Here is a 12,472-nt window from a genome sequence, read left to right on the forward strand (position 1 = left end):
AACACAAAAAGAATCCCGGAGTTGCCCGGGTTCTGGGGAGCCGACATGCTAGTGGCTAAGCTAGGCTGCTACTTCTGTCGCCAGGGCCGGATCTGTTCCAGTTATTTGGCGTGGAAGGGGGTTGATGAATAAATGAGGCGCGGTTGGCGTCGCTGTAGGGGTGGAGGACAGGGGGGAACATACGAAGGCCTGTGAAATATTAAAAGGTGGAGGCTGCTGCTCCATTGCCGGAGGCCGTAGCATCGGATTGTAGCGTAGCGGGTCGTTAGCGGTAGCAGCCTGCGACCAACAGCCTTTTTCCCTCCGTTTCAGTTTCCCTGGACCGACATGAAATGGTAAATGGTAAATGGACTGCATTTATATCTGTGCTTTTTCTGCAACCAGTGGCCACCCAAAGCGCTTTACAATATAGCCTCACAATCACCCGTTCATACACCGACGGCGGAGTCAGCCGTGCAAAGGCGACAGCCAGCTCGCGAAAACAAAATAGGTTCAACACCAATAAATAATGAATACAAAAGTAGAATATATTCTATGTAATGTCACGGTCCTGCCATGGTTCATTGACATTTAGCAGATGCTTTTATCCAAAGCAAGTTACAACCATTCATAAATACATTCACACCCTGACGGCGGAGTCAAACATGCAAGGCGACAGCATTTCGGATTAGGTGCCTTGCTCAGGGTCACCTCAACACACTCGAGCTAAGAGGCGCCGGGGATCAAACTAGCAAACTTCCGTTTACCTGAGCTAAGCCGTGGTGATACGGTTTATCGGTACGACAAGATTTGACCTTTACACATAATTCTAGTTGTTGTTTTCTCTGTGTGTATAGGGTTGGAAGCTTCTCCACAGGGGGTATAGGGTAGTTTGAAGTCAGGTCATGAAGACGCTGTACGTCAGCAGTGTTTCGCCGTAACGCTAGAAGTGGTGATCCAACCCCGCTGGGACGCGACCCACAGCTAGCGCTGGGCCACACGGACACACGAGAACAGAGTCAATCCCGACGTGGTGTTGAAGTCAACAACGAGCAAAAACCCGATGCAGCGGAACAGCTCAGAGTCTGCGAGTGACGTCTCTCTCTCCATGTATGCGTTTGTGATGCTCAGGACTGAGAGTGTGAGTGTGTATGTGAGTATGTGCATGTGTATTTGTGTATGTGTGTATGTGTGTATGTGTGTATTTGTATGTGAGTGAGTGAGTGAGTGAGTGAGTGAGTGAGTGAGTGAGTGAGTGAGTGAGTGAGTGAGTGAGTGAGTGAGTGAGTGAGTGAGTGAGTGAGTGAGTGAGTGAGTGAGTGAGTGAGTGAGTGAGTGAGTGAGTGAGTGAGTGAGTGAGTGAGTGAGTGAGTGAGTGAGTGAGTGAGTGAGTGAGTGAGTGAGTGAGTGAGTGAGTGAGTGAGTGAGTGAGTGAGTGAGCGAGCGAGTGAGTGAGTGAGTGCGAGTGGCTCAGTCAGTCCTGATGCATCAGAGGCGACAATGAGCAGAGAGACCAGATCTAGGGGATGTAAACCGGTCTGCGCCTGACTCCCCCCCTCGCTCCAGGACTACACACAACCCCAAGGCACCCCAGAGCAGGATCAGAGGATCCCTGCTGAACCCTCTCTCTGAGCGGGCCGGATCCGACGCCCGCTGCACAGCGCTGCACGGCAGGGGTAGAGTGTTTGTGTTTGAAGTACCTCCACGTGTGGGGAGTACGGCTGTCGAGTCAGGCGCTGTAAAGACGTCGGTATCTATGTGTGTATCTATGCGACGCGCGTGTCAGTTGAAGCCCCGTTATCTTGACCTCACCCACTATCGACGGACATGGAATGGGAGAGGCGTGCTTCCAGGGAATTGAGTGAGAATTGGGGCACGGTTCCGCAATAAGGATGAAAACAAGATTAAAATGAATTCAATCAGGGTGAGAAGGAGTGGGGTTACAGAGCCCATTAGGCGCTGTGTAGAGGAGGGCCTGAGAGGGCATTGTCGGACAGAGAGACGTGGGTTAGAGAGTCCCCAGGGTTCGGCAGTCGCTGAATCAGCGCCTTTCTCACAGCGATCGCCGGCTTCAGCTCTATGGACTCCCCGATAGGAAATCCATCTCCTCCCGACACTTTGGGACACTCATTGTTAGCCAATCAGACGGTGGCGTATTAAACACATTCAACCCCGTCGACCCCGGCGACGGGGTCCCACCGAGCTAACTCGATCTCGAAGGCAATCCGACGATCACACCTCCGTGTGACGTTATGATCACACAGTTCGATGCCTGACTCAGTACCGCTCCGTGTGACCTTGTTAATGCGCCGTCCAATCACATCAAACCCCCGATCACTCACGACGGGTCGTCAGTGGGTGGCGGTCACAAGGCTTGCTGGTTAAACGGCGAGGGGGTCGTTAACAGTGAGGTGGTCGTGGTGGGGAGACGGTAGATGGGGGGGGGGGTGCAGGATGACAGAGAACCGGAGATTATGTTTGACTTCATGAACTGCGACCGCAGAGGGAAGCTGCTGAGCGTGTCAACGGTCCTAATAAGCGCGAAAAGGGTTGATCGATACGAGGCTTCACCTCAAACGGTTCCGATAGCCCCGCTGTCTCGTTCAGATCGCTTCTCACCGAGACGGATGTTAATTAAGTACTGGGTACACAACGGAATTACTTTGTTGTCCAAATGTGTGTGTTTGAGTGAGATTCTATGGAGCATGTGTGTGTGTGTGTATGTGTGTGAGATTCGATGGATCAAGCTTATGTGTGTGTGTGTGTGTGTGTGTGTGTGTGTGTGTGTGTGTGTGTGTGTGTGTGTGTGTGTGTGTGTGTGATTCTATGGTGTGTGTGATTCTATGGGGTATGTGTGTTTCTATGGAGTGTATGTGTGTGTGTGTTTCTATGGAGTGAGTGAGTGAGTGAGTGAGTGAGTGAGGTCATGATTATCTAAGTCCCCCCCCCCCCCCTACACCCGGTGTGGGGGCGCCTCCACACCCCCCCCCCCCCCCCCCCCCCCCCACGGTGACCATCGGAGGTCCGGCCCGCGCAGAGAGAGAATATAGCTCAGCCCTCGCCTTCCCATTCATGCTCCCGTTGCCTTCCTCCACGGCTACTATAAATACTGTACAGCCAGCTGTGCTTCTATTATTAATGCAGCGCTGCAACTCCCGGGCCCTCACAGCCCCAACGCAGCGAATTCATCATCGCTGAGCAACCCAACAACACCCTCTCTCCTGCCCACTGCCAGGGCGACCGGCACGCCGAGATAAGCCCTGTTGTTCGGTGTGCACATCCGAGCGGAGTCAGAGCAACGCACAAACGCACACAACGCCGCACACTCTCTCACAGACACACACACACACACTCAGACACACAATCTCTTCGACACACGCACACACACTTGCTCATTCTCGGACACACAAAGACACACACACACACACTCACTCACTCTAAGACACACACACACACACACACACACACACACACTCTGACACACAAACACACAGTCACTTTCAGACACTCAGACACAAAAACAGACACTCACTCTCTCTCAAACACACACACACACACACACACACACACACACACACACACACACACACACACACACACACACACACACACACACACACACACACACTTAAGCTACTGACCCTGAAGACGGGCTTGTTGGCAGGAGGGGGAGTTAAGGCTGAGATATTGCATTACATCAGACCGCTCCGTCCAGATGACTGATCGTTTATGCAACCGCCTGAACACCACCGAGATGGGATCTCAGCGGGTCTACGGCACCGACAGATTAGACCCACAGCTGATCTGAAGGCGCTGTCATCACACCGACAGAACTGACACCCGAAGGACTCGCATTTATTTGTCCACTCGCTTTATTTGTCCATCCCCCTCCGCAAGGAGCAGGGGGGGATGGACAAATAAAGATTGCGGCGATTACAATGTCAAACGCCAACTACCACGTGCGAACAGCCAGGCACGTCGAAAGCAAAACCCCCCCCAACCACCCAGAGGGAACTCATTTTCCCATCAGCCCCGGCGGCTGAGCCGCCAGACACACCCTGCAGACGGAGGGACAGACGCCGCGGCTCGCCAGAGGTCAACAGACGGCACGGCGCGTACATAAACCGCAACAGATCGACCCCCTGCGCATACGCACCCCCAGAGAGAAGCCCGGTGGAGGGGTCCGAAAGAGAGGCCGGTCAGAAACGCAGACGTACCATATGAGAAGGAGGGGTGTCGAACCAACGCTGAGACGGCGCCTAACCTCTGGTTACGCCGTCCCCCCCCTCGTCATGTTCCCCCTGTCCCCACGTCCTCTTTCTCTGTCCCTTGTTCAGATCAATGCCCCGTGCCGTCGTACATCCCCTCTCCAACCCGTCCCCTTCCCCTTCCGACAGTCAGAGCTAAAAATAGTCCCACTTTGATGATGCGCTGGTGGATGCTGGGAGATCTTAAACATCAGCCCTGATCTTTCTCTGCCCTCTCTGCGGCGCAATTAGCCCTAATAGACTGGGAGGGGAGTCACAGCACGGGACTATCTGGACAAACACACACAGGGTGACAAACACACACGGAATGAAGCGCACACACACACACACACACACACACACACACGGACGGAAGCACACACACACAAACGGACACACACGGACGGACGCACACACACACACACACGGACGGACGGAAGCACACACACACAAACGGACGCACACGGACGGACGCACACACACACACACACGCGGACGGACGGCCACGCACACATAAAGGCACACACACGGACAGACACACACACGCACGGCCGAGATCCACTGCAATTAGCGACGAGCCACATGTTGGCTGCGTCAGGGGGGTGGCAGGAGGAGAGTGGCAGAGTGAGGATCAGTAAATCATGTCAGATTAGAGAATTAGAGACAAAAGAGGGACGCGAGAGAGAGAGAGCGAGGGAGAGAGAGGCAGAGAGAGAGAGAGAGAGAGAGACAGAGAGAGAGAGAAAGAGATGCAGAGAGAGATGCAGAGAGAGAGAGAGAGAGATGCAGAGAGATAGAGAGAGAGAGAGAGAGAGAGCAAGAGCGAGAGCGCGAGCGCGAGCGCGAGCGAGAGCGAGAGCGAGAGAGAGACAGAGAGGCAGAGAGAGGCAGAGAGAGAGAGAGAGAGCGAGAGAGAGAGAGAGAGAGAGAGAGAGAGAGAGAGAGAGAGAGAGAGAGGCAGAGACAGAGAGAGAGAGAGAGAGAGAGAGAGAGAGAGAGAGAGAGAGAGAGAGAGAGGCAGAGACAGAGAGAGGTGGTGGGAACCCGGGTTCCCGCAGGAGCCAGAGGGGCGGCTGAGTGGATGTATTAAACTCAGCTCTTATCACCTAACCCCTAGCACACAGACACTCCACACACACCAACCCCACAAACACACACACAGCCACTCCACACACACACACACACACACAACCACTCCACACATCAACCCCCTACCAATCAGACACTACACACACACACACACAGACCCCAGCCCCTACCATACAAACACTTGACACACATGCATGTACACACATACAAACACACACAGCAACCCAGCCCCTACCATACCAACACCGCACACACACACACACACACACACACGTATGTACACACTCTCACACACAGCATCCCCAGCCCGTACTATACCAACACCAAGCACCCACACACCGGCCCCAACCATGCAAACACACACACACACACACACACTTAGACCAGGTCTGTGGGAAGCGGACGGGAGGCGATGCTGCGCTGGCAGAACACGGCTTCTGGGCGGACAGGGGGTCCAAGCAGCGGCAGGATCATCTCTCCTCAGCGAGGGCTGATGGGTAATTTCTTTGACGGCTTTCAGAGTTGGACCCGCCTCCCATTAGATATTGAAATGGAAGGCGGACGGAGAAACCAGACGTAAACACAGTGATCTTATGAGGACACCTCGGACACTTTACCGTGAAGGAAATGAGCCCATTCACACACAGGGAGAGACACACACACAGTCACACACTGAGTCACACACAGAGTCACACACAATGAGTCACACACAGAGTCACACACACACACACAGAGAGTCCCACACGCTGCGGGAGAGATGACTTTATCAAAGTGTGCGGCTCTTAACTAACATAGTTAAGGTGCCGTGACTTTCTTCTGCCAAATGTACTTTTCGCTTTGGCTGAAAGCGTCTGCTAAACGCCCTCAATGTAAATGAAAACATTAACTTCAGGATGCAGATGTTCTTAACCAAGCAAACCATGACGAGGGACCGACTGGCGAGGACGGTGATAGAGGACCGTCGTAGCCGAGGCGGTCGGGGTCGTGGACGGCCGGCCACGACAGAAAGAAGGTGAGGGAGAGAAATAGAAAGAAGTAGCAGAAATTAAGGGCGAGAAAAGAAGGAAGAAGGGCCGCGTCAAAGTAGGACACAGCGCGGGGGAGCCTGACTGGCCCAGATCAGACGTTAACTGAGGGCCGAGAGACATAGAAAAGAGAGAGAGAGAGAGAGAGAGAGAGAGAGAGAGAGAGAGAGAGAGAGAGAGAGAAAGAGAGAAAGAGAGAAAGAGAGAGAGAGAGTATGCGCGGGATAAGAAAAGAGAGAGGCAGAAGAGAAAGAGAGAGAGAGGGATAGAAGAAGAGACCTCAGAGTTGCACAGCAAATATTGGAAGCCTAGTTAATCTGAAATACGCATCATGATCGGCAGGGAAATACTGGCAACCGGATAGGTCTTAGGAGCCTAGACTCTGGTCTTAGACGACGCAATGCCCTGGTCTTAAAGGATGTGGGACTCTGGTCTTAAAGGATGTGGGACTCTGGTCTTAGACGACGGGAGGCTCCGGTCTTAAAGGATGTGAGGCTCTGGTCTTAGAGGATGTTAGACTGGTCTTGAAGGATGTGGGACTCTGGTCTTAGAGGATGTTAGACTGGTCTTAAAGGATGTGGGACTCTGGTCTTAGAGGATGTGGGACACTCGTCTTAGAGGGTGTGGGACTCTGGTCTTAGACGACGCGAGGCTCTGGTCTTAAAGGATGTGGGACTCTGGTCTTAAAGGACGTGAGGCTCTTAGAGGATGTTAGACTGGTCTTAAAGGATGTGGGACTCTGGTCTTAGAGGACTTGACACTGGTCTGGGAGGATGTTAGACTGGTCTTAGAGGGAGTTAGACTGGTCTAGGAGGATGTTAGACTGGTCTACCAGGGAGTTATACTGGTCTAGCAGGATGTTAGACTGGTCTGGGGGGATGTGAGACAGGTCTGGGGGGATGTGAGACAGGTCTGGGGGGATGTGCGACAGTCTGTCTGGGAGGATGTGAGACTGGTCTGGGAGGATGTGAGACTTTTCTCGGAGGATGTGAGACAGGTCTGGGGGGATGTGAGACAGGTCTGGGGGGATGTGAGACAGTCCGTCTGGGAGCAGCCTCTATGTTGCGTAACTCTCAGACATTTCTTTCAACTTCAGTAAGACTTCCAAAATATGTCTGGCAGTTCTCCAGAACCAATGTGTACCCTTCCTCAAGTGTTTATTTTCTTGAGACATTCAGCCACCCAAAAGTAATTTCAAAGAGACCAAAGTCTAATTTAGAGTTTATAATCGTAATCACATTTTTTTTATTCAGTTCAGTGACTCATTCAAGTTTGCAGGATGAATCCTGTAAGCCAAAATCACTGCATCAGGACAGCTGTAGCAAGGGTCTTTAAATAAGTACCCTAATTAAAATAAAGTATAATTAATTAACCATGAATTAGCCTTGGTTAATGAGCATTAACTATGCGCTACCTAATGGTCTAATAATCATCTATTCATGGTTTTGTTAACTAACACAAGGGTGTTCATTTTAACTAAGATATTAATGCATACATTTAACTGGATTAGGGTTCTAACCCATTAACCCACTAATCCCTGTGCTACCGCTATGTAATAAGGCATATTACTGCACTCCATAGTTTAACTGAATGGTTAACTAATGCTCCCTTAGTGTCAAGTGTTACCAATTACCTTTATTCTACCTCAAAACCTAAAAACCTCAAGACACCATGTTGTTCTTGTGTCTATTACTGCACAACCATAGCAACATTTAAAGAGCTTTTAGCCTCTGGTCTGTGGGCAGGGATCCACTGAATTAACACTGAACAGGAGTTGCATATCTTCCACAAGCAGGGACCCTAAGCTTTGCGGCCGACTAAAGGTGGCTGCTCTGAGGCACGATTCTGTTTGAGGAAAATGGAGGAGAATTAACGGTATTTCTGGACCGGTGCCCGCTGAATGCTAATGCAGCGACTCGTGCGGAGAATGGCAGGCGCCCGCTGGACCTTGACTCTGGGCACGCCAAAACAACCAGGGCTCGTCTGAAATGCCAGGGATGTCAGCACGGACTCGCAGTGCCGGAGTGGCAGTGCTAACCCAGTGAATCAGCAGAAGCTCTGTCTCCAGCCAAACTAATTGAGCTCCAGGGGAATATAGAACTGGGATGCGCTGCACAGGACTACATAATTTAACAGGCCTGAGTTTTGGTTTTGTAATTCTGCGGGAAGAACGTGTTAAACCTATGAAGCATTAACGTAACAGTTTATTCCACAACCCACCTCGGTCCACGACTCCATCCACTTTCATAAATTACATATGAAGAGTAATACGTTCGCTGGAAATTGTTCCATCGATTACAATTAGCGGCTGTTTTTCATAAATCCAGCAATCTTCTGCAACCCATTATGTTAAAGCTGTGAATCACCTGGATGTTACAGCAACAGACTGGGGCTGTGATGAAGGTATTTCAGCCTCAAGTGCCCACTCTCACAGCCAGGCTCAGAGCCCTCGCTCAAAACCAACAATGGTGATCCAGGCAGGGGGAGTCTAGAACACTGGCCATTAACAAAAGCACCGTGTTAGCCCGGTACAGTAGCAGTTCGATAGCTTCTTAACCTAGCTGTAGCTGTAGTAGTGTTTGCTTACACATCGCCCAGGTCGGTGCTGCTAAAGAGACGAGCCCGGGATCGGTGACTTGTTTGCTGGAGGGAACCTGTTGCTCCTCCTGGGTGCTCTAATTTGGGCCGGTTTGATCTGATTATCTGATTGAGTATTGCCCTGAGGGGAGAGTGTGAGCAGGAAACGTGTGCACAGGGCTGGTGACAATGTCTGTGCGTGGGCGGAAGATGGCTACCACTATTTGCTGTGCTGGTGGAAAGAAAACACACACACACACACACACACACACACACACACACACACACACACACACACACACACACACACACACACACACACACACACACACACACACACACACACACACACACACACACACACGAAAAGAAGAATATGTGAACTAGCTCGTTTTCTACATCGGTATAGGAACACTTTGATTCCGGGTATCCTGAAGTCATTCTTCTTGCGGTTGTTCAGAACCACCTCCATGCTTTCCGGTCATACCGCCCACTGCAGGGCGGCGGCCCAGCGTGTGATGATGTGTGAGCCACACACACTCCACACACTCCTCCCTGTGGGCCGTGTAAAGCCTAAACCACACAACTGACGAGCGATGTGCATCAGTGTCCATCAAACCCTCACCCAAAGGTGTCTTTGGTGGGGGACAGCGCCGTGTGTGTTCCTCATCAGTGTGCAGAAAGCAAAACGCATGCTGGCAACGTGAGCCCTTTCCCTTGCAGGAGTGGCGAGCCCAGCGAGAGAACAGCTGGGTGCACGCATGCATGTCGGTGCTATTTGAACACGGTCTGCGTGGCAAAGGGCCAGATGTGATCGTATCGGTGTGCACGAGAGCATGGGAGATCTGGGTACTGCGTGCGTTTCGCCCGCTGCACGTGTATGTGTAGAAGGTCTCTGAGGCAGGAGGGTGACTTTTCATTGGTCTTCTGAACGTGGGCAAGGAGGAGCAAGGCATTGCCTCCGTTGAGGTATCTTGTCAGCCAGTTCACCACCGATACATGCATGCATGCTAATGGAGCTGTGTGGGCGTGTCAGAAGGAGGCTGGAACCATCTATTGAGCCATCTCTCTATCCATCATTATTCAACAACAATATCAGCATTTGGGTTTTGGTTATTTTCCCTGTCATGAAAAGGCGTTCTCTTTTTTCATTTCCACTCTGCTCTTCATTTGCCGATAATCCCCTGCTGTCTCTGTCTTTGACTCCCATTGAAGAGAATACAGTATTGAGTCCAACAGCATCCGGTTACATTCACATGAATATCAAATATTACTACACCAATGTTCAGTCCAATACTGCAAGCAAACAGCTATATCTACAGTGCTGTTCCATCAGCATTGCTGTTCTTTCACTATTGCTGTTCTATCCACTAGCATACGGTTCTATCAGTACTGTTATGTCCACTAGTATACTGTTCTATCCACTAGCATACTGTTCTATCCACTAGCATACTGTTCTATCAGTACTGTTCTATCCACTAGCATACTGTTCTATCAGTACTGTTCTATCCACTAGCATACTGTTCTATCCACTAGCATACTGTTCTATCAGTACTGTTCTATCCACTAGCATACTGTTCTATCAGTACTGTTCTATCCAGTAGCATACTGTTCTATCCACTAGCATACTGTTCTATCCACTAGCATACTGTTCTATCCACTAGCATACTGTTCTATCAGTACTTTTCTATCCACTAGCCTACTGTTCTATCCACTAGCCTACTGTTCAATCAGTACTGTTCTATCCACTAGCATACTGTTCTATCCACTAGCATACTGTTCTATCCACTAGCATACTGTTCTATCCACTAGCATACTGTTCTATCAGCACTGTTCTATCCACCAGCATACTGTTCTATCCACTAGCATACTGTTCTATCAGTACTGTGCTATCCACTAGCATTCTGTTCTATCCACTAGCATACTGTTCTATCAGTACTGTTCTATCCACTAGCATACGGTTCTATCAGTACTGTTCTATCCACTAGCCTACTGTTCTATCCACTAGCCTACTGTTCAATCAGTACTGTTCTATCCACTAGCATACTGTTCTATCCACTAGCCTACTGTTCTATCAGTACTGTTCTATCCACTAGCATACTGTTCTATCCACCAGCATACTGTTCTATCCACTAGCATACTGTTCTATCCACTAGCATACTGTTCTATCCACTAGCATACTGTTCTATCCACTAGCATACTGTTCTATCAGCACTGTTCTATCCACTAGCATACTGTTCTATCCACTAGCCTACTGTTCTATCAGTACTGTTCTATCCACTAGCATACTGTTCTATCCACTAGCCTACTGTTCAATCAGTACTGTTCTATCCACTAGCATACTGTTCTATCCACCAGCATACTGTTCTATCCACTAGCATACTGTTCTATCCACTAGCATACTGTTCTATCAGCACTGTTCTATCCACCAGCATACTGTTCTATCCACTAGCATACTGTTCTATCAGCACTGTTCTATCCACTAGCATACTGTTCTATCAGTACTGTTCTATCCACTAGCATACTGTACTATCCACTAGCATACTGTTCTATCAGTACTGTTCTATCCACCAGCATACTTTTCTATCCACTAGCCTACTGTTCTATCCACTAGCATACTGTACTATCCACTAGCATACTGTTCTATCAGTACTGTTCTATCCACTAGCATACTGTACTATCCACTAGCATACTGTACTATCCACTAGCCTACTGTTCTATCAGTACTGTTCTATCCACTAGCATACTGTACTATCCACTAGCATACTGTTCTATCAGTACTGTTCTATCCACCAGCATACTTTTCTATCCACTAGCCTACTGTTCTATCCACTAGCATACTGTACTATCCACTAGCATACTGTTCTATCAGTACTGTTCTATCCACTAGCATACTGTACTATCCACTAGCATACTGTTCTATCCACTAGCCTACTGTTCTATCAGTACTGTTCTATCCACTAGCTTAAGGAGTTACATACCCCCCACAGTGGCTCTTCTCCACCTCCTGTTTCTTCATCCATCAGTACACCCCCCCACTCACTCCCCTCCCTCCCCGTCATTAGGGTGCCTGTGTCGGGCACACCGTGACCGCACACACTGCCGTGCACGCTGCCGTGCACACTGGAGCTGGTTATTGGATTAGCGGACGAACCACGTGACTGAGGAGGATTTAACAGACATTCCGAATCAATGCAGTAAAACTTGGAACGTGAAACCACCTTTTCGCCGGCAAACCCCCACCCCTACCATCCTCCCCCCCCGTAAACCACACACTGTCTTCCCCCGCACCACAGAAACACAGAAACACACGCACAACACAACACACACACACACACATCTACACCTTGTCAGTCCCCAGCCACAGCAGCTCACTCCTGCAGAATCCCACTTCAACGTTAAGATCCCTGCACTGCGAAGCGTGCCGGCATACCCAACCCTTCCCCCCCAACCCCATGCATCCCTGCTCCCACCCCCCCCACCCACCCCCCTCGTCTCCCCCGTTTCCCGCGTCTCCCCCGTCTCCCAGCATGCAGAAACACAAAGCTCTCTTAC

Source organism: Gadus morhua, chromosome 2, assembly GCF_902167405.1.
Source record: "Gadus morhua chromosome 2, gadMor3.0, whole genome shotgun sequence".
Lineage (NCBI taxonomy): Eukaryota > Metazoa > Chordata > Actinopteri > Gadiformes > Gadidae > Gadus > Gadus morhua.